Source organism: Cryptomeria japonica, chromosome 2 (assembly GCF_030272615.1).
Source record: "Cryptomeria japonica chromosome 2, Sugi_1.0, whole genome shotgun sequence".
NCBI lineage: Eukaryota > Viridiplantae > Streptophyta > Pinopsida > Cupressales > Cupressaceae > Cryptomeria > Cryptomeria japonica.
Genome location: NC_081406.1, coordinates 82,053,617 through 82,073,775, shown reverse-complemented (window position 1 = coordinate 82,073,775; position 20,159 = coordinate 82,053,617). Strand labels below are relative to the sequence as shown.

At 33.1% G+C, this 20,159-nt stretch overlaps 1 pseudogene; it reads left to right on the top strand.

Moving 5' to 3' along the window:
- The window catches only part of LOC131859190 (uncharacterized), a 37,027-nt pseudogene extending 17,562 nt beyond the window's left edge, over positions 1–19,465 (top strand).
- The last annotated feature ends 694 nt before the right edge of the window (positions 19,466–20,159 follow it).

The window sequence follows — 20,159 nt, the reverse complement described above, 5'->3', positions numbered from 1 at the left end:
TTCTTGCATGGATTATGTTGACCTTCTATAGACTTTATTGCCATTGTAGAATGCCTATTGACATAAAGATAGAAGTTATGTATTAAACATGACGATCATATATATATATGAGAATGATAAAATAACTTAAAAGACTTTATCCAACCAAAAAGAAATATTAATTGATTATTTCAAGTTAAAATATAAATTTATGGGATATGTATTGATAGTCTATCCATAATCTCTCAATGTGGTATAGTCTTCCTAAAATTTAAATTTTATTTTACAACAAAATGCTTAAATATATTCATATGATCATCAAATTTAGGTTCTGATGGGAGTATCTTATATAAACATTAAGTAATTTTAAATTGTGTTGGGTTGATTTCTAATTTTATTAATGTATCCCAATATCTTATGTCTAGTTTTGTTTGTTTTCTTTTTGAACAAAAAAAAAATCAATGGAAAAAAAAACACAAAGGATACTAAGAAATAAAGTCCAAAAAACTACTTAAGATTAATCAAGAAAGAGCATATGATATCCACAAGTGCAACATGTTGAGTATATAAATTTGTACAAATTTTTAGTATAGATAATTCTTTTATTTATAATATATTAGTTGACTTGAGTTGGTTGATTTGTAGATTGATATATTTTAGTTAATAAGAAATCTCCTTGTTAGTCTTTAATATAACATATACTTGAGTAGACAACTACCCAATCTATAAGAATGTATTAGAGTAAAACCTTGAAATTATAATTTTTGGATAAATTTAAAAGAATCAAATAACATAATTAAACATATGATTTTCACATGTCCAACAAAATCAACAACCATTTTTTTAAGAATTACTCCAAATAAAAATTAATTCCATCTCAAATGTGACCCAAAAAGGTAGATAATCTTTAGAAATAATAAACTATTATTTTAAAGCAATTATACAATTCTAGAATCATTTCATCAAAATGAGAAAAGGGGTACAATCAATTGATTGGATGAGTACCTACATTTAAATCTATCACCAATATGTAAATTGTAATGAAGGATTTTCTAAGCAAGCATTTGAGAATTGAAATTAGCTTTGAATTTGTAAATTTGTGCTCAACTTTCAACTCATTAAATTTATGATTTAATTTGTACTTTTATTTAATGTTGAAGTGGGGAAAGACAAGGGAAAATATTTTTATTTGAGGGGAAGAATGAGAAATATTGGGAAGAGATCTAGATTGTCATTCTTTGAAGAAAATATAAGGTGTTGTAGTGCATAATTTAATTGTTGAATTGGGTGGGACTAGAGATTGCACAATTTTATTTTTTTAAAGAACCTATTTGAAATTATAATTCATGTATTAATTTTTTTTGGGGTGGCTTGGCAAAGAGACCATTGCAAAGAAGTAAAGTTGCATATATCAATAAACTGGGGGACACCTTTTTTGATGCTAGGTATCCTTGTTCCACTAAGTGGATCTTATAATGAATGTTGAAACCATGTTACAATGAAGAGTATTTCCAGTTAAAAAAAGGCATACTTGTTGTCATGCTTTTCAAATAGATTAAATAGAAAAACAAGCTTTAATCTAAAAAATATGTATGTGGGACCTTCTCTAACCAATTAAAATTTAATCATTTCTCTTTAACAAAACTTGAAACAATGATATGTCTTAATAAATTTATTCATAACTTACCACATTAAATAACTCTAGTGACTTATTTATCAACTAAACATAATCTTTTAGTTTTTGGATCAATATTTTTAAATCCCCCTTTGGATTTAAGTCATATACAATGAGACCAAGAGGTAGCTCTAAAACTAATAATACCATCTCACTTGTCTCCAAATGAATTATCACATTAGTTTGCACAAATCCTTATAACCTTCACTAAATGACCTTGAGTGGGAAGAGATATATACATGTGTGGCAAGAACAATTCTATTTGTCACCTAAAATTTATTAGATAATTAAAGAAACTTATTTTTCTACCATATACACTATGGCAATGGGGACTATGCATGTTTCTATTAAAATATAATATTTAAAGTTTTACATTTTCAATTTTTTAGATTATTAACAAAATTTAAGAGTTGTAGCAATTACATGGCTTATAAACATAATGTCACAAATCTGAAGAAGTTTATACATAGTAGCCTACCTATATAACCTAATATATATTGTTTACCACTACATTTACTTAGATCCTCCCATGAACTATTAGTAAATGTGGATATCATTCACTTTATTTCAGTCTTATCTCTTAATCACATAGCCTATTTTAGGAATTCCATTTTTTTTTGCCTCCATTAATAGATTATTAGTGTCGATGAATAATTTTCATTTCATGATTATGGAATTGTTGGTATTAATAGATTATTAGTGTTGATGAATAATTTTCATTTCATGATTATGGAATTGTTGGTTGATGATGCCCCATTTCTAGTTGGAAAGATAATTCCAGAGTAGAAATTTGTAACAATCCATTTATACCACCAAGAACATATATTTTTTACCATTGAATTACCCATAAATGTCATCATCTCCTTCTACTTACCTAGGTCCAGTAGCATGCCCATGAACATGGATGATATATTAGAGTTCACCATCTACCTATGGTCTATGACTAATAATTCATTTCCGAAAAACCATTTAGTTCCATACAACATGTGGCCTAAATGGGGTTTGAACACCTTTTTAATTGTAGGGATGAGATTAGTCCTAAAAAAATCCATATAGTGTGCATTAATAGTTAATTAAGGGTAAAAGCACAAAACCGTGTCACACATTTATAAAGGAAATGGTCAATGTTGATTCAACTTTTTAAATTGAATCAATAGAAAGTGAAATATATGTTTTTAATTTTGAAATGATGTAAACTAATAAAATTTATATTTTTTTTTATGTATTTTATGTTAGTAATTTTTTTAAAAATTGAAAAAAATATTTGAATATACTTTCTTATAAAATAAACACTATAATTTAGTTGTTGATAAAATGCTGAAATTTAAGTTACACAAGGCGTCACACGTTATATAGTAAATTTTACCTTTTTTTCTTCATTTTTTTTTGTGTATATTGATAACTTGAAACTTTAGTGCAAAAAAAATATTTTTTACTATTTTTTATGTATATATATTTTTCAATAAATTTAAAAATTTGTGTGTACTAGAATATAACTCTTTCCATTTGGCATCACCTTTTTTCTTAATTATTTATCCAAATTAGAAATAATTATATCATCTTGACATAGACTCTTTTCTCTAGTGCATTATTTTTTTTCAAAAAATTTTAAATAAATTTTAGTATTTTTCCTTTATATTTTAGTGCCGATGACCTACTTTCAACAAAAATAAAATATAAATATAAAAACTAATTAAAATATTAAAAGATATATATTTTGGAAAAATCACTTAGAGATCTATAAAAGGGTATTTTTACATTTCAAAAAAATATTATTTATAAGAGTAGGAGTTGTGGAAACATTGAGTTTTTCAAAAATAATTTATTTTTGGTAATTAGACCCAAAGTGGCATAAAATATACATTTAGTAGACAATTCTAATTGAAAAAGTTGTGGCCCATATATAAGATAGCTATAATGAATCTCCATAGACCATATGTTGACTAAAATTAATTTTTAGTTAGAATTACTTAAATTCACTTGTGCTAATAATGGCCTGAAACGTGACATAGTTTTGTGCTTTTACCCTTAGATACATATAAAAATCCTATTATTATATCTAATGGTGGGTGGTTGTGTATTTTATAGCCAAAATTATTTTAAAATGCTCCTCACTCACCATCCCATCTCATAATAGTGAGAGTAAATCATTTATACTTCCTTCTTGAGCATGCTAGGATATCTCACCCATCTTAGCCATAACTAAACCTACATGGATATCATTGTATTATACTCACACATTTTTTTTTATCTTTCCTTCTAAGTGATGAAGTTGATACTATAATTTTATATTAACGGAAGATTGAAAAACTTCCCAATCCTTAAACACATTTTTAAATTATTATCCTCAACCATGTCTATAGCATATTTTGTTAAGTAATATGCTACTATATTAGTTTCTCTATAAGTATGAAAAAAAGTGGAGTTGAGATAACTGATATAAGTCTAGGCTTGTAATAATATATTAGTGGTTCCTTATTCATTTCATCACTTTTCACACATGCGACTTCTAGATACTTTTTTCTCCCAATTTTAACCCCCATTTCTATGATTTTTTTTGCCTTTTTATCTATCAATCACTTTCCTTTCTTCTACCTACTTCATTTCCCTCTCTTGCCACCTCCTCTTTGGTTGCATGTTCTTCTTCAATGGTAAGAATTCTTAACAATCATGTTTTGATCAAGAAAACATTTGGGAACCCCTTTATCCAAGTCATTATGATAAAATTAAATTGGAAATTGGTCTAATTCTTCAAATTTGATTGCATCAAGGTAGAATCACCCATCCAGATGGTGTGTAAATCTCTTGTGGAAGACCCTTAGTGTTACTTCTCATACTCTAAGTTGGCATCATTATTTCTCTCTAATTCCATGAAATTGATTTGGTGCCCTTCTCTTCCTCATCTCCTCTACAATAAAACTTTTCACATTATATCAAGGATGAGAAATTGCAACCAATGCGTGAAGAATGCAACCTATCTGAAGGCATAGAGTTTGTTGGTGGTGTAAGAGTGTGGAATGAGGTTCGCTAGTATAAACATGCAAACTAGGAATCAAACTCATTCACAACAACATACATTAAGTCCAAATGTATCAATCAGCCCAACTTTAGACCTATAGGAAAGAGTTGGGCATGATGATTGATTATTTCCTTTTTTTGGTTGATGTAATCGGATAAGATAGAATAGTTAAATGCAAGAACTAGGGATAATGATGCAAAATTGAGAGTAATCAACATAAACATAAAGTTTCAAAACATATATGCAAACTCTTACATATCTGAAAATGAGAGTTAGAGAGGAGTCGTGTCTGCAATTCTATCTTGAAAATACTAGACTATGGGGCTAGGCAATCTAGTATTGAAGGTGCTAAACGTGGATACTAAAAAAAAAATTGGAATCAGGATTTTGATTAAAATAATTTCTTGAAATTGCATCGAAAAAGTGTTAGACTATGGGTCTAATCCCTCATCTCCAAGGTTTTCTACTTTTTCAAAATATGGTTTTATTTGTCTCGGTCTATACTTTCTAGATCTATATTCCCTCTCTGTTGAACCTGTAACCTACACACACAAGAGAGGAAAAATGCTTTTGGGTTGATAGGGGTTACCGAGGTCAAACCTTGGGTTTGTAATTAAACCTATGGTGAATGAAATAGAAAAGAGAGCTTACCCTTGTAGGGCAAAGGATAGATTTGGAAATAAATGTTGAATTGAAATGTTATACCTTCATTTATGAATCTCCTTTTCCTTGAAGCCTTCAACCTTAATTTATGAATCTCCTTTGCCTTGAAGCCTTCATATCCTTTATGAATCTCCTTTTCCTTGAAGCCTTCATAAAAAATTTATTGTTGTCATGTAGAACTCATGCAGGTACTCGTATAGAATAGATCATGGATGCCATTTTGAATGCTTAGAAATTTGAATAGTTGATCTCTCCTTCACTACTGTAGTGATTCTTGATTGCTTTCTCACTTGAATTAGAATCACTCTTGAGGAATTATAATTGATAAATGATTCAAATGAGGGGATAAGAGTTGATTTTATACCAGTATCCTCATGAAACTTGTTGAAAATTATGAAGAAGGCCAACATTAAAAATCATTTCCTACTCAACCTTTTCTAATCATTAGAGGGTTAAAAAATGGGCCCTTTTGGCTTGGACTATGGTACCTAGCACCCTAAAGTCCAGTCCATATGGGTTGAGACAAGGTCTAGAAGTCAAAGTAAAAAGTAGAGATCACAGATTTGGCACTAGTGTGAGAAAAATCATACATGATCAGGGAATAGAAGGCAAAAATGCTAAATTAAGGCCCAAGTGAGTATGAAATTGTATAGAGTATACTGTACAACACTACATTTAGCTCCCACTTTAGTGGGAGTATGAAGTTATACTCATATTCTTGGTAAAGTACTGAATAGTATCAAAAGACTTCCCTAAGGGCTTAGGATCTCATTGACCTAAAACATCAAGATAAAGGGAGCAACACATGGATAATATATGGGAAGAAATAGAAAAAGGACGTGAATTCTTGGTCTAGCAAGGATCTTCTTACTATGAGTCATGTTTTTACCAATAAATATTATAAAGCAATTTAAACTCAATTTGCTAAATAATTTGACAAAAATCAACTACAAAATGGGTGTAGAAGCATGCACCAAGTACAAAGATTAAAATGCAAAGCCTTGGCTTGAAAAGTAATTTAAATATATCATGGTGTGTGATCAAAGTGTACAAACCAAACCTTGGTGGTGTGTGCACGATATGTAATAAAGAGAAAAGTGTATGCCACCATGTTAAGTGATTGTGTACGCCTTAGTGAGAGATTGTTTTAAGGTAGCACACATACATCCAAAAGAAAAGCACACTGCAACAATGAAATGCCCCAAAAAATAGGCAAAGAAAAGGTAAGGATTCACAAGATAGAGAGAGTGTTGGCATGATTGGCATAACTGATGCAGATGGAGAATGATGATTGAATCGGTAAAGGACTGTTTGTGATGACATTGTGATGAAGACATTGAGATTGCATGATTGGATGACTTTGATCACTTATTTATGTTTTCATTGATGGAAACTGATGTTTACTATGTTTCATTTTGTCATCTTAGTCTTTTTGGTCTACCGAAAAGAGCTTACCGATAAAGAAACATGAAACTAGGAATTAGAACCTTAATCGGTAAATGAGGAAATTTTTTTATTAGATCTGGCGATTGGTGATGATTGAAGTGTTGCGGTTTGGAATGTGAGTTTGTATCATTGTAATATGTATCTGATTGGAACCGCATCATGCTTTGATTACTAGAAATCATGTTTATGATTTCTATTGTATTTTCTATAGGGTTTAAGAACTGGTATTCAATTCTTATAATCGGTAATGATTTTGAGTTCGGTGGTGGATCACATTATGTTTATAAGTTGGTGATGATGTGGCTGAAACCATGTGAAGTGTTTGAATGATCTTTTGGTGTGATCAAAGAGAAAATTTATTGGGAATGTGCGAAGTGCTTAGTGGAATGAGCTAAGGGTTTGAAAGTGTATCAGATCAAGGTGTGGTGATCATTCAATGACTATAATTGATTTGTAATTGTTTGTAATGATCAATTTGATGATCTATAATGAGTTATAAAGATATGTGATGATCTATGTTGTAAGTCTTAGGGTTTTGTAACTGACTAAGTTGTAAAAGTTATTTAGGTCGGTACAGTTGATGTTTGTTGTGTTGGTGATTTTGAGAAGAGTATGAAGCCGAACCAAAGTGTGAGAGATATGCCAACATGTAGAAAATTTAGAGCAGAATTGGATCTGATCAAGCAAGCAGTTAAGTGCTATACCCAGATCATTCACTGTTGTTCCTTAATAGTTGCAGCAGTCAAAATCCCTTAACCAAGTAGGTCCTAACATGCCTTACATTGTAAATCCCTTAAACGGGTAGCTCAACATCTGAGTGTTAAATCCTCTTGCAAGGTTGATCCTAATAGGTCAAAGCTCCTAACAGGGCTCATCATCTAAATCCCTTAACCGAGTGACTCCTAACAGGGTATCTTTGTAAGCTCCTAACCGGGGTAGGCTCCTAACAGGGTGCATTTTGAAAGAGTACACAATTTTTGTGGGTACCAATTCTCACCGTGGTTTTTCCCTATTTGGGTTTCTACGTGAAAAACATGGTGTTCATGCGGTGAATATTTTTGATGTATTAATTTGATTTACTTTCAGTTTATGCATGTTGATGAACACTTAATGAGTAATTTTGTTAAATCAGTTTAACAGTTGGTTATCAGTGATTACCGGTAATGGTAAAGAGTTTATTACTGGTTTATGATTGATTTGTTGAAGTTTTATAAGTTCAAGTTTTAAGTTTGAAATTGTTGTTAATACACTGATTCACCCCCCCTCTCAGTATTAACCAGATCCTCTAAGATTAACAATGGGTATTAGAGCATTGGTCCTCTGTGTGCAGAATGCTTAACAACTTGAGGGAAAGATCCAGAAGAAAGATGATGAAGAAGGAGGGTCCCAAGTTTACCAAGGACAACTACTAGATATGGAAAGACTGGATGAAGATATACATTAAAGGATTGGGTACTCGGTATTAGAATCATGTGGTAAACAAGTATGTTGCTTCTACTACCAGCCCCTTGACACCAGATGAGCTTAAAGACCAACAAGAAAACATTCAAACCTTGGAAGCAATTGTAAGTACTTTATCTGATTTTGAGTACATAGATGTTCATTGATTAGAAACTACATTTGAGGTATGGGAGAAATTAGACTTGATTTATGGAGGAGATGAACATGTACAAAGAGCAAAAGAAGAAAGTTTAAGAGGCAAATTTGATGACATGAAAATGGTTGACGGTGAAGAAAATTGCACAATATGGTCAAAGGATTAAAGAAGTTGTAGGTGGTATTAAGAGTGTTGGAGGTAATATTGATGATGATGTTGTTGTTAGTAAAATGCTTAGAACTCTCCTACCACAATATGCTATTAGAGTTTATGCAATTGAAGAACTAAGATCTATTTTTAAAGATAAAGTCAATGTTGATTCTCTTATTGGAAAGTTGACTACATTTGAGTTAAACAACTTTGATAATAGTGTTTCAAAACCGTCTGAATATGTTTTTAAATCTTCTATAACTAATACATCTATGAAGAAAGGAAATGATATTTATCATAATCATGACTGTAGGTCTAGTCATGGTGGTAGCAGAGGTGAGGATGATAATGAAGATCATCTAATGGAACTTGAGGCACTATTTGCTAAATGATTTCCTAGAGGCACTGGTAAGTACAAAGGTAAACTTCCTCTGAAGTGTTTTTCCTGCAATAATATTGGACACATTGTTGCAAATTGTCCTAACGGTGATAAAAAGGAAAAGTTCAGGAAATTTAAAGGAAAAGGATGGAAACATTGCTATGTTGCACTGGATGAAGGTGTGACAGATGAAGAATCAAAAGAAGATGACAATGAGGAGATGGTGTTTGTTGTTGTGAAGGAAGATCTGACTGATGAAAAGGTATTGGTGTCTCACATGGATAGCATTGATGAATGGATAATAGATAGTGGTTGCTCACACCACATGACCGGTGATAGAAACAAGTTCTTATCTCTTGAAGAATTTGATGGTGGTGTGGTAAGGTTTGGTAACAACTCACCCTGCATGGTTAAAGGTAAAGGAACTATTTCATTGAATGGAAAAAGTAATTCAGATGATGTCTTTTTGGGTCGATGGATTAAAACATAACCTTTTGAGTGCTGGTCAATTAAATGATAAGGGATATCTTCTAGAATTTAAAAGTGGAGTGTGCAGGATTCTTGGATGTAACGGAGAATTGATTGTTACTGGAAAGCAGACAAGAGGTAATCTTTTTCATCTGAACACTAATGTGAATAGTTGTTTGGTGGAAAAGATTGATGACATCTGGTTATGGCATAAGAGGTTTTGTCATGTGAATTTTGACAATTTGATAAAGGTTAGTAAATCAAGTATTGTGAGAGGTTTTTCCCAGCTTGTTAAATCGGATAATGTGTTATGTAAGGACTGGCAGATGGGTAAGAACTGGAAGGTGTCAGAAATTTACTTATGTGCTGCAAGGACTGCTAGATGGTTAAAGCTATGGAGGAGGAACTAGATAAAATTGAGAAAAACAACACTTGGACCCTAGTACCCCGACCAGTAAATAAAAATGTGATAGGTACTAAGTGGGTATTCAGGAACAAGTTGAATGAAGATGGTCTAGTAGTTCGCAACAAAGCTAGGTTGGTTTGCATAGGTTATGCACAAGAGGAAGGAGAAGATTATGTTGAGACTTTTGCACCAATGATAAGACTTGAAGGTGTTAGAACTTTACTTGCATTTGCAACATATAAGAAATTCAAGGTATACCGGATGGATGTTAAGTTAGCATTTTTGAATGGGACTCTGGAAGAAGAAGTATACATTAAGCAACCAAATGGTTATGCTTTGATTGATGAGAAAGACATGGTATGCAGATTGCATAAGGCTTTATATGGAATAAAGCAGGCACCAAGAGCATGGTATGAAAGGCTTCATACACATCTGATGAAGATAGGCTTTCTGAGAATCGGTGATGATAGTAACATATATAAAAAATTTGCAAGAGTTAAAATACTGGTCAGCGAAGTTTTTGTAGATGATATCATATTTGGAGGTAATGATGACATGAACAATAGTTTTGTAGATGAAGTGAAAAATGATTTTGAAATGTCTTTAGTGGGAGAAATAAAAAATTTCATAGGCTTGCAAATACGACAAATGAATAATGATATTTTCATCACATAGTCTAAGTATGTGAAAGAGGTTTTGAAGACATTTGGTATGAGTTACTGTAAACTAGGTGGGACACCAATGTTTACAGGTTGTAAATTGTCTAAGGAAGATGAATCCACATCTATTGATGAGAAGGAATACAAATCAATGATTGGAAAATTGCACTATGTTGTTCACAACAAACCAGATATAGCTCATGCAGTTGGCATAGTTGCTAGATTCCAAAAGAATCCTAAGGAAACACATTTGATAGCAACCAAGAGGATTTTTAGATACTTGAAAGGTATTGTTGACTATGGATTATGGTATCCATATGGACGAAATTTTGACTTGAAGGTGTACACAGATGCAGATTGGGCAGGAAATGTTGATGATCAGAAAAGTACAACCGGTGAAGTATTTTTTCTTGGAGGAAGACTTGTTTCATGGAGTAGTAAGAAGCAGAGTTGTACTTCACAATCTACTGTTGAAGTTGAGTATGTTGCAACTTACATGAATTGTACCTAGGCTATCTGGATGAGGCACATTTTGGAAGGTTTTAAGATGAAGATTTCAAAACTTATAAAGATTTTATGTGATAATACAAGTGCCATAAATATTTCCAAGAACCCTGTTTTGCACACACGAACCAAGCATATTGAATTGAAGTATCATTTCTTAAGGGAAAAAGTGCAGAGTAAAGATGTGATCTTGGAGCATGTTTCTACCAAGGAGCAGCTTGTAGATATCTTTACTAAACCTCTGCCTAAGACTACTTTTGAGTATCTTAGAACTTAGCTAGGGGTTGTACCCCTTCATGAGGCCAAAAAAGAATGATGTAGATTACATCAGTCCTGGAGCTACTTGTAGAATTTTACATAAGGATTGGTGTAGAAGTGGAGTTATTCCATGGGGGGAGCATCAAGTTGTAGGTTCTTGATGTTGCACAGTGAAATTTGACATTACATGTTTTACTTTCAATTTGGCATTGTTGTCAAAGGGGGAGAAGAATTATGTGATTATGGGGAGAAGAACCACTAAAAAGCTGAAGACATAGAGAGCATGGTGAATACTTGGTAATGTAAACTAGGATTCCTATTCACAATCACAGTAGCAATCAATGGTATTGATATTTGTATTGCCATCAATGCCAAAGGGGGAGATTATTGGCATTTGCATGAAGATTGCATTAATGATATGTTATGTTGTCATTGATGTCAATTAATCGGTAATGATATTGTTGAAATGATGTTTTGTAACCAGAAGGAAGGATTTGTGGAGTGAACCGGTATTACTATATATTAGAGAGTTGAACCGGTAACCGGTAAAGCCCACCTGTTATTTTTTGATAAACTCTAACCGATTATGGTGAATTGGTTATATTGGTTTACAATCTGATGATGAATGACAATGATTATGACATGTATGATTATTGTATGAAGACAATTTCAAGTGATTTTGGCGCATTGATGTAACATTTTTTGTCTAGGGAATGATCAAGTATACTGCATATAATGCAAAGCGTGTGATGAGTTACTAAGATCGATGAAGCAATGATCAAGGAGCGATCAAGGTTTTCTTGATTGATGTGAAAAGATTGCTATGTAATCTAGTGGACATACTTGAATCAACTTGTTTGTAATCTCTATGAGAATTAGGTTTTTCTTATGTTACCGACCTAATTGATTTGTTTATAAGGTCGATGAGTTCTTTAGTTTCAGAGTTGGCAAAGATCAGTTGGGAGTGTGGTTGCCAAACCGGATGATGTATCTGTAGTTTGAGTAAAGGCAGATAGGAGCATGAAAAGGATCTGATCAAGTAAGTGTAGTGCTATTCAAACATATCAACAAACTCCTGTTGTTTTCTAACAATTACAACAGAATTGAAATCCCTTAACCAGGTAAGCTCTAGCAAGCTTGGTGTTATTCAAATCCTCTAACGAGGTGATCCATTAGCTTGGATTTTCAAATCCTCTATCGAGTTTACTCCTTACAAGGTATTGATTCTAATAAGGCATTGTAGTCAATCCCTTAACCGGGTGGTCCCTAATAGGATCTATTCTTAACAGGACTTTTTTAAAGCTTTAACAGGCTAGGCTCCTAACAGGGCGAACTTCAGAAGTAGTTATCTTGTGAGTCTCATCTCACCGTGGTTTTTCCCATTTGGGTTTCCACACCAAAAATATTTGTGTCAAGTGGTGAATGTTTTTGTGGTTATGTTCTTATGGTTGATTTACTTAACTACTTTGATAAGTCATGATAACCGGAAGCATTGAGAAATGAAGTCTGTTGACATATGAAAAAGCATTTGGATGTTTATGAGTTTGAAGTTGTTTACTATTAATTTGTTGTAACAGTCAACCTATTTATCTTATGAGTTTTTATCCTGACAGTGGTATTACATTGATAGTTTACTTTGAGAGATTGATTTTGAGATTGATGCTGTTAGTATCAGTTTTTCTATCTACTGATTCACCCCCCTCTCAGTAGTTGATCAGATACTTATTCTTTTATCATACCATCACAAACAAAGTCAGATCCATGGGAATATCATTCATGCACCAACACAAGAACTACATCCTATGGCAGGATCATGGCCATTTTATCAATGGGGTCTTGACCTAGTGGGTAAGATAAATCATTCATCTTCTAATGGACATAAGTTTATTTTGACTGTTACTGAGTATTTCACTAAATGGATTGAAGCACTACCTTTGACAAAGGTGATAGGAAAGAAAATATCATCATTCATCCTGAATTATATAATATGTCGCTATGGAGTCCCTATGAGCATCATTACTGATAATGGGAGGCCATTTAAGAATAAAGACGTGAAGGAACTATGTGAGAGTTTCCATATCCAACATAGGTTTTCTACACCATATTATCCACAAGGAAATGGGCAGGTTGAGGCATCAAACAAGACAATCTTAAAAATCCTGAAGATAACAGTTAATGAGGCTGGTAAAGATTGGCACATTCAGCTAAATCCTCCTCTTTGTGCATATCAAACCAGCATCTGCACACCAACGAGGGGCAACTCCATATTGCTTAGTCTATGGATTAGAAGCCATATTACTAGTAGAAGTAGAGATACCTTCTCTACGAGTATCCTTGAAAGGTGTTATCTCGGAAGAAGAAGAATGAGTTTCTAGAGTTCAAGAACTTGAGTTGATTCAGGAGCATCGCCAAAATGCTTCAGATCATTTGAAAGCATACCAACAGAGAATGGTGAGAAGTTACAACCACAAAGTTAGGCCACACATTTTTCAGATTGGAGATATAGTCCTAAGAGAAAAACTACAAAATCAGCAAGATCGAGAAAAGAAAGGTAAGTTTGAGCCAAACTGGTGAGGTCCCTTTGTCATGGTAGCAGCATATGGTTCAGGAGCATACAAATTATCTACACCAGAAGGAGATTGGTTCGATGAGCCTATCAATACTATGCATTTGAAGAAATTCTATGCTTAAAAGTATCAACAAAAAGAGAAAATACAAAAACAGTAAAAAAGAAGAAAAAGCCTAAAAATTTGAAAAGCAACAAAAATCCCTAAAAAGCATAACAAGAAAAATACAAAAAAAGGTGAAAAACAACAAAAATAGTTTTAAAAAAATCAACTATGAAAAAAATGCAATAAATTTAGATGGTGAAAACCTGGTAAACACACGCTATCTAAAAGTGAGTTTCTCCATCTATGTGATTGCTTTGCCTATTTATCCATTCTAGCCCATCTATTCACATCTACCTATCCTTGCATATCAATTCTATCTTTCACATCCATTGCTTTGAACCATTAGCAGGAAATATGCAGCTTATCAATAGTTATCAATCTTTTATATAGTTATCATAGTCACTATCTTGGATTTTATCAGAATCAATCTGCATTTGTATCCCACCATGATTTGGATCATCCTTTGTACATCCATAATAAAGTTTGTTTTCATTGGGGGAAAATTTATAAACTCCTTTTGTTAAGGGTATCTTTAAAAGCTTCGAAAAACATAGAAAAACCAAAAACACCTAGGGTTTTAAAATAGATGACAAATAACAAGGCAACAAAGATTGAGACATTTGTAACAACTGGATCGTGAAATTCAAAATACAAAGATTCAACCAACAAGTAAATGAAGGATTATTAATGATCATTCATGATTATATCAGTTAATGACCATGAGAACATATGTGCGACACACAAGATTCAGTGATTATATCTTATTTTTTGCTAATCATGTGTCCTACGCAATGCAACTTGATGATGTCCATGACTAGAGGAGATATGATGGGGCATGATAATTTTTATTTGTTTGTTGTCTATGGTTTATCTCCTAGTAAGGTATGTACTTGTCTAAGGATATGATCGGCAAAAGATCAAGGAGGATGTTCTGAGTCATGCCTAAAAAGGGACAATCCTTGTCTGTTCTGTAAGAAATACTCAGGTCATCTTGAATCATTATGTCAAGTTGCTTATATAAACTTGCTATATCAAAATCCATGTAAGAAATACTCAGGTCAGCTTGAATCATTATGTCAAGTTGCTTGTATTTTCTTACAAAATTTAAAAGCTCAATGATGAAATCAAGCACTGTTACAAGACATCATGTGAGGAATGGTAGTATCATTTACGTTCAATCATTTTAAATTAGTTCATTATCATCTGCATTATAAGCATTCATTGTCATTTGTATTATAAGCATTTCATTCGAGATCAACATTCAAAATAAAGATTGAGTATATTTGGACAAACAAAAACAATTGCATTAAAGATTGCATTAGTGTCATTTGCATTGATTATATCATTATTAGTTGTATTAGATTCATTTCTCATTATTATATTTTACATTTAGTTATCATTAGTTTCATTTTAGAATCATTTTTATTAGGTACATTTAATTGCATTTGTGCATTTATAATCATTAACCATGTTATTCCATCATCATTGTTTATATTTCATCACCTAATCATTATAAGAATTATCATACATAATCATCATATTGCATTCAAAAACTCAAAATCAAACACATTTCATGTAAATAATTTCATCATCATATGCATATACATCAAGAAATAGAAATAAACATCCGTTTGCATATGTCATCATTATAAGCATTTTCCATATAGATCATTACATTTTAAAATCATTTTCACATGCATATAAATCATTTCACATCATCATTATCATGTAGATCATATAAGTCTTAGATATAATCAATATCATCATCATATCATCAAGATAACATCATGGAATATAAAGGAAATGAGAGATCATCAAATCAACCATGTAATCACTGCATATAAATCAACAAAGCATCATCCATGTAATCAATGCATATAGAACATATAGGTCATCATCATCAAAGTAGCATGCATCATAAATCATAAACATCATATAGAGTCCATGTCTGCATATCATCATAAAATAATAAAAAGTCCAAGTATACAATGATATCAAAGAAATAATCAATAACATACAAATATCTCATAATATCAAATCAAGTCTCATGGATGCCCTGTACCACTCCCGCCTGACTTTGTCTATCTTTGAGGCTGTGGCCCTAGTCCTCGATCCCTGCTCCTTTGAGGAGGCCCCATGACCCCACCACTACTGGTATCCATCTTGCCAAATACAGGAGTAGTCACATAGCTCCCTACTCTCTCGCTCTCTAAGACCAAATCCTCATATAGTCGTTGCCAATACGTTGTCTCCTTCCCAGACCGAAATAATTCCCTAATAGTGTCAGCTAAGAGAGTGCCAAATCCAACCTCCTAAATGTGATCCAGTGTAGCCTGTGTATCCTGGTATCTCCTCACAACTCTATCTCTCTCAATAGTGAGTGTCTGAACCTGTGCACTAAGATGATCAATTTGTGCTCTAAGGTCATCTATGCTCTCTTGTTGTGGCTCATCTTGTTGGGCTATATCCAGCATCCCCTCATCACCACCTCCCTCTCCACCTGTTGGAGTCTGTGCCCAAGTATCTCTCAAGATCCGTCATCGAATGAGGGGCACATGATCCTCTAAGTCCTCCCCCCCTCATGCCAACCACCCTATGTCGTGATCACTCTTGAATCTAGATGGATCTGCCCAAAATCAAACCCCATGCCCCAACCTCTATCCAATCCTCCACCACTATCTAATCTTGGAGAGGGTAATCCTCTCGCTTCTCCAAACCCTTCTCTTCTTGCATCTCTCCTTTCCATAAGAAGTGGCCTCCCACCTCTCCTAACTTGTCTAAAAGGTCCTCCTTGGACTCTAATCCAGCTTCCTCTCTGTCCTCCTCTCCCTCCTCGGCCATCTCCACCATCATCTTCCCCATCTCCCCCGACCTCTCGAGTAGCTCTAAGCTCTCACCTCTGTCTTCGTCATCGGACAACATGATCATCTGAATCATCCTCCTCATCTCTTTAGTTGGGAGGAGGTTCTGTTGGATCAGTAATGCGAGGAAAGGGGTGTACAAGAAGGTGCTGAGCGTAATCCATTGTAATCCCCACATCCAAAATGTGTCATCTCAAATCATATGCTACAATTGGAACATCCAAAAACTCTATGCATGCTATCCCAAAAGACAATAAAGGACCCCAATTTCATCTGTCCTTGTACCACTGTGCATACATAGCGATACCAAAAGGCATGTGCTAAATCATAACAAACTGTCTCAAAATGCGACCAAACAGCTGCCTCTCAATGATAAATAGAGTACGACCGATCAAATATCTACTTTGTAAAATCAATGGCAAAATCCAAGTGTCCTCCAACCAAGGCTCACAATGAATATATGATCTCCAAATAACATCCATGGAATCTAAAACCCATCGCCAAAACTGGAGCTTACCCAACTTAGGTTGAGTAATGATACCTCTGTACAAATACACAAATGGTTGACCATCATCACAAACTCTATCATACATCGGTTGGGTAACAACAATGTGCTCCCATCACTAGACCTGAAGATGTGTGTTGTAATGCCCCTACCCTAGTCAGACTTGTAAAACCTGTTTGACCTTGGTTGACTTCCTATGTGGCATTCTTGAATGGTAGGTTAACTGTGATGCAATGTGCAGTTTAGATGATATAAATAATTGTGCATACCTATTATTGTGCTTTTGCATCGATTCTTGTGTAAATGTAATTGTTTCCTGATTCTTTTGATAAATCTCGAGCTAACACCTTCATTGAATATGTATATGTATATGTATGCTTGCATGATTCATGGGTGCAAGAGATTGCAGGTACAACACCGCCTAGGGTGAGGTTCATCTCCTTCGGGATTCGCAGGGTTCAGTATACCTCCTCCATCCTTAGAATTCGGATTTGGGGGTCATAAAACTCTCGTCTTGCCTTAGCCATGGTTAGGTGAGAGTCGTGTGTGGTCCGTAGGGTTTTCTTTTTGTTTGGGTTGTGTGTCATGTGATTGGTGGACTTTCTCAATTTGCGTGCCTTGCGTGTGGTAAAGGGAGTATTTTGTCCTAAGTATTTAATTCAATTTAATGTGTGGATGTACGCATTAGTAATTTAGAAATTTAAAATAGGTAGTTTTCTTTTATATGATTAATCATTAATTTAAGAGATCGCTTTATTTATATTTGTAGCAAGCTTAAGTATTTAAATTGAATTAATGTGTTCATTTACGCATTAGTAGTTGAGAAATTAAAATAAATAGGTTTCCTTCATGAGATTAGTCATTTATTAAAAAGATCGCTTTATTATGTGTAGCGAGTTTAATTTAATAGTTAATTTTAAATAACGAATTTAATTAGGTTATGTGTTTTTAAAAAAAAGGAGGATTTAAAGTCATTTGGAAATAGAAATAAATTAATCATTTTCGCATTTTGGAAAAGAAAGGGGTAAATTTTATTATTTAAAGGAAATTATTTTTAAACTTGTAAAGTTGATATAGTATAAAAGATTGATTTTTGGAAATTTAAATTTATCTAAATGCTTGACCTTGGTCAATAGTTTCGAAATATAATGTAGGCTTAAATTAATATTGAGAAATTAAAATTTAAAACTAAATAAGAGATAGAAGCATTTTAATTTTAATTAGAATAAAACGAGTTAGATTTATTGAGTAGTGGAAAAGAATGATTTCCATTTTCATTTTCTTTTATTTAAAAAAAATGCTTAAATTTGAAATTGAAAATTAGGTTTAAAAAAGGGGGTTCTCATTTAACCTAGTTTTTTGGAAAAATAATGGGGGGATGGGAAAAGTTTTTGGGAAAAAAAGAAAAAAGAAAGGAGAAATGCTGGAAAAAGAAATGGAGAGATTTTGGAAGGATGGATTTTTCTAAGGGGGGCTCTTCTTCAAAATTCTTGCCAGGAAAGCTAAAGGAGGTAGGTTTCTTATTATCCCTTATTTCACTGTGAATAAAAAAAAATGTGTTTGTTTCTTCCTCATGAAATTCTGTTTGTTTTAAAAAAAAAATCCATATTGGTTGTGTTTTGGATCAAGAATGTTAAAAGGTTTAGGGGTTTTGAATATATCTTGCTCATCTAAAAGTTTTCTTGGGTTTTTTAGAAAATCATGACTGCTAGAAAAAAAAAAGGGTTTCCCATTTTGTTATTTTGGTCATTCTGGAAAAAAATAAAATTTCAGACCCTGTGTGGGACTATGAAAGAGTTAAATGGGGGTGTTATTTTAGTTTATCTTCATTCCATTAAATGGGGTTATTGCATTGTTTTTCTTTTAAAAAAAATCAAATATTAAAAAGAATGGAAAAGAATGTAAAATCAAAATAAATTCGATTTAAAAGAATTTTTTTTTTTAAAAAATAGAAAAATAAATTTTTTACTTTAAGTGGCTAGGGTTGGAGGGCGGAGGAGCCAAGTGCTCTACCTGCACCCTCCTCCCCACAGGCCGTAGGGACCTGCAGCCACTAAGTGGCCCACAGGGATCCCTGCCTCCACTGTGGCCGCAAGGTAAAACCTGCGACCACGGTGGCCGCAAGGAAGAGTCCCTGTGCCCACAATATGGCAGCAAGGGAGCTGCGGGGGTTCCCGCCTCTTCCGTGCTAGAAGGTGGGCCCCGCAGTGCCCCCTTTTTTTAAATTTTAGTTTTCTTTTTTTTAATTTTATTTTTAATTTTTTTTGAAAAAAATAAAATAATACAATAAAATAAATAATTTGATTTTAATGACAGTTTTCTTAAATATAGTTTTTAGTTAATAATTAATTTGTTTTATTAATATATATATTTAATGTGAAGGTTAATATATGTATTAATAAATAAATAAATTTGAAATTTGAACGTTATTTAACAATATTATATATATATTGAAAATAATACAATATTCAGGAAACACATAGTGATTCGATATGATCATTCTGAGAACTTAGAAATATAAATCTAAAATCTATAAGTATTTAAAGTTCGTCATGGAAATTCTGAAAGCTCAAATGATATGTTAAAAAAGATCATCAGAAATTTAATAATGTGTCGATTGGAAGTTTGGAAGAAAATGATACCTTCTTTTAGTAAAATAAATAGTTTAGTTATTTCTTCCCCGATGATGTGAAATAGATAATGGAAAAGATGGCAAGTTTATTTTATGTTTTCGCTTGTGTTAAGTACTGGCAAGGCTTTGATAGGTTTGTTTGGACCCTGTCGTCTGGTTACTTGTGTTGGTCATAGCCAGTCACGTCCCTAGTTAGAGAATCGTCAAACAATAGAACCTGAAATTGTTTTGATGTGTTCAGTTGGATCCGCTTCTAAAAAGGGATCATTTATGTAATTATTGGCCG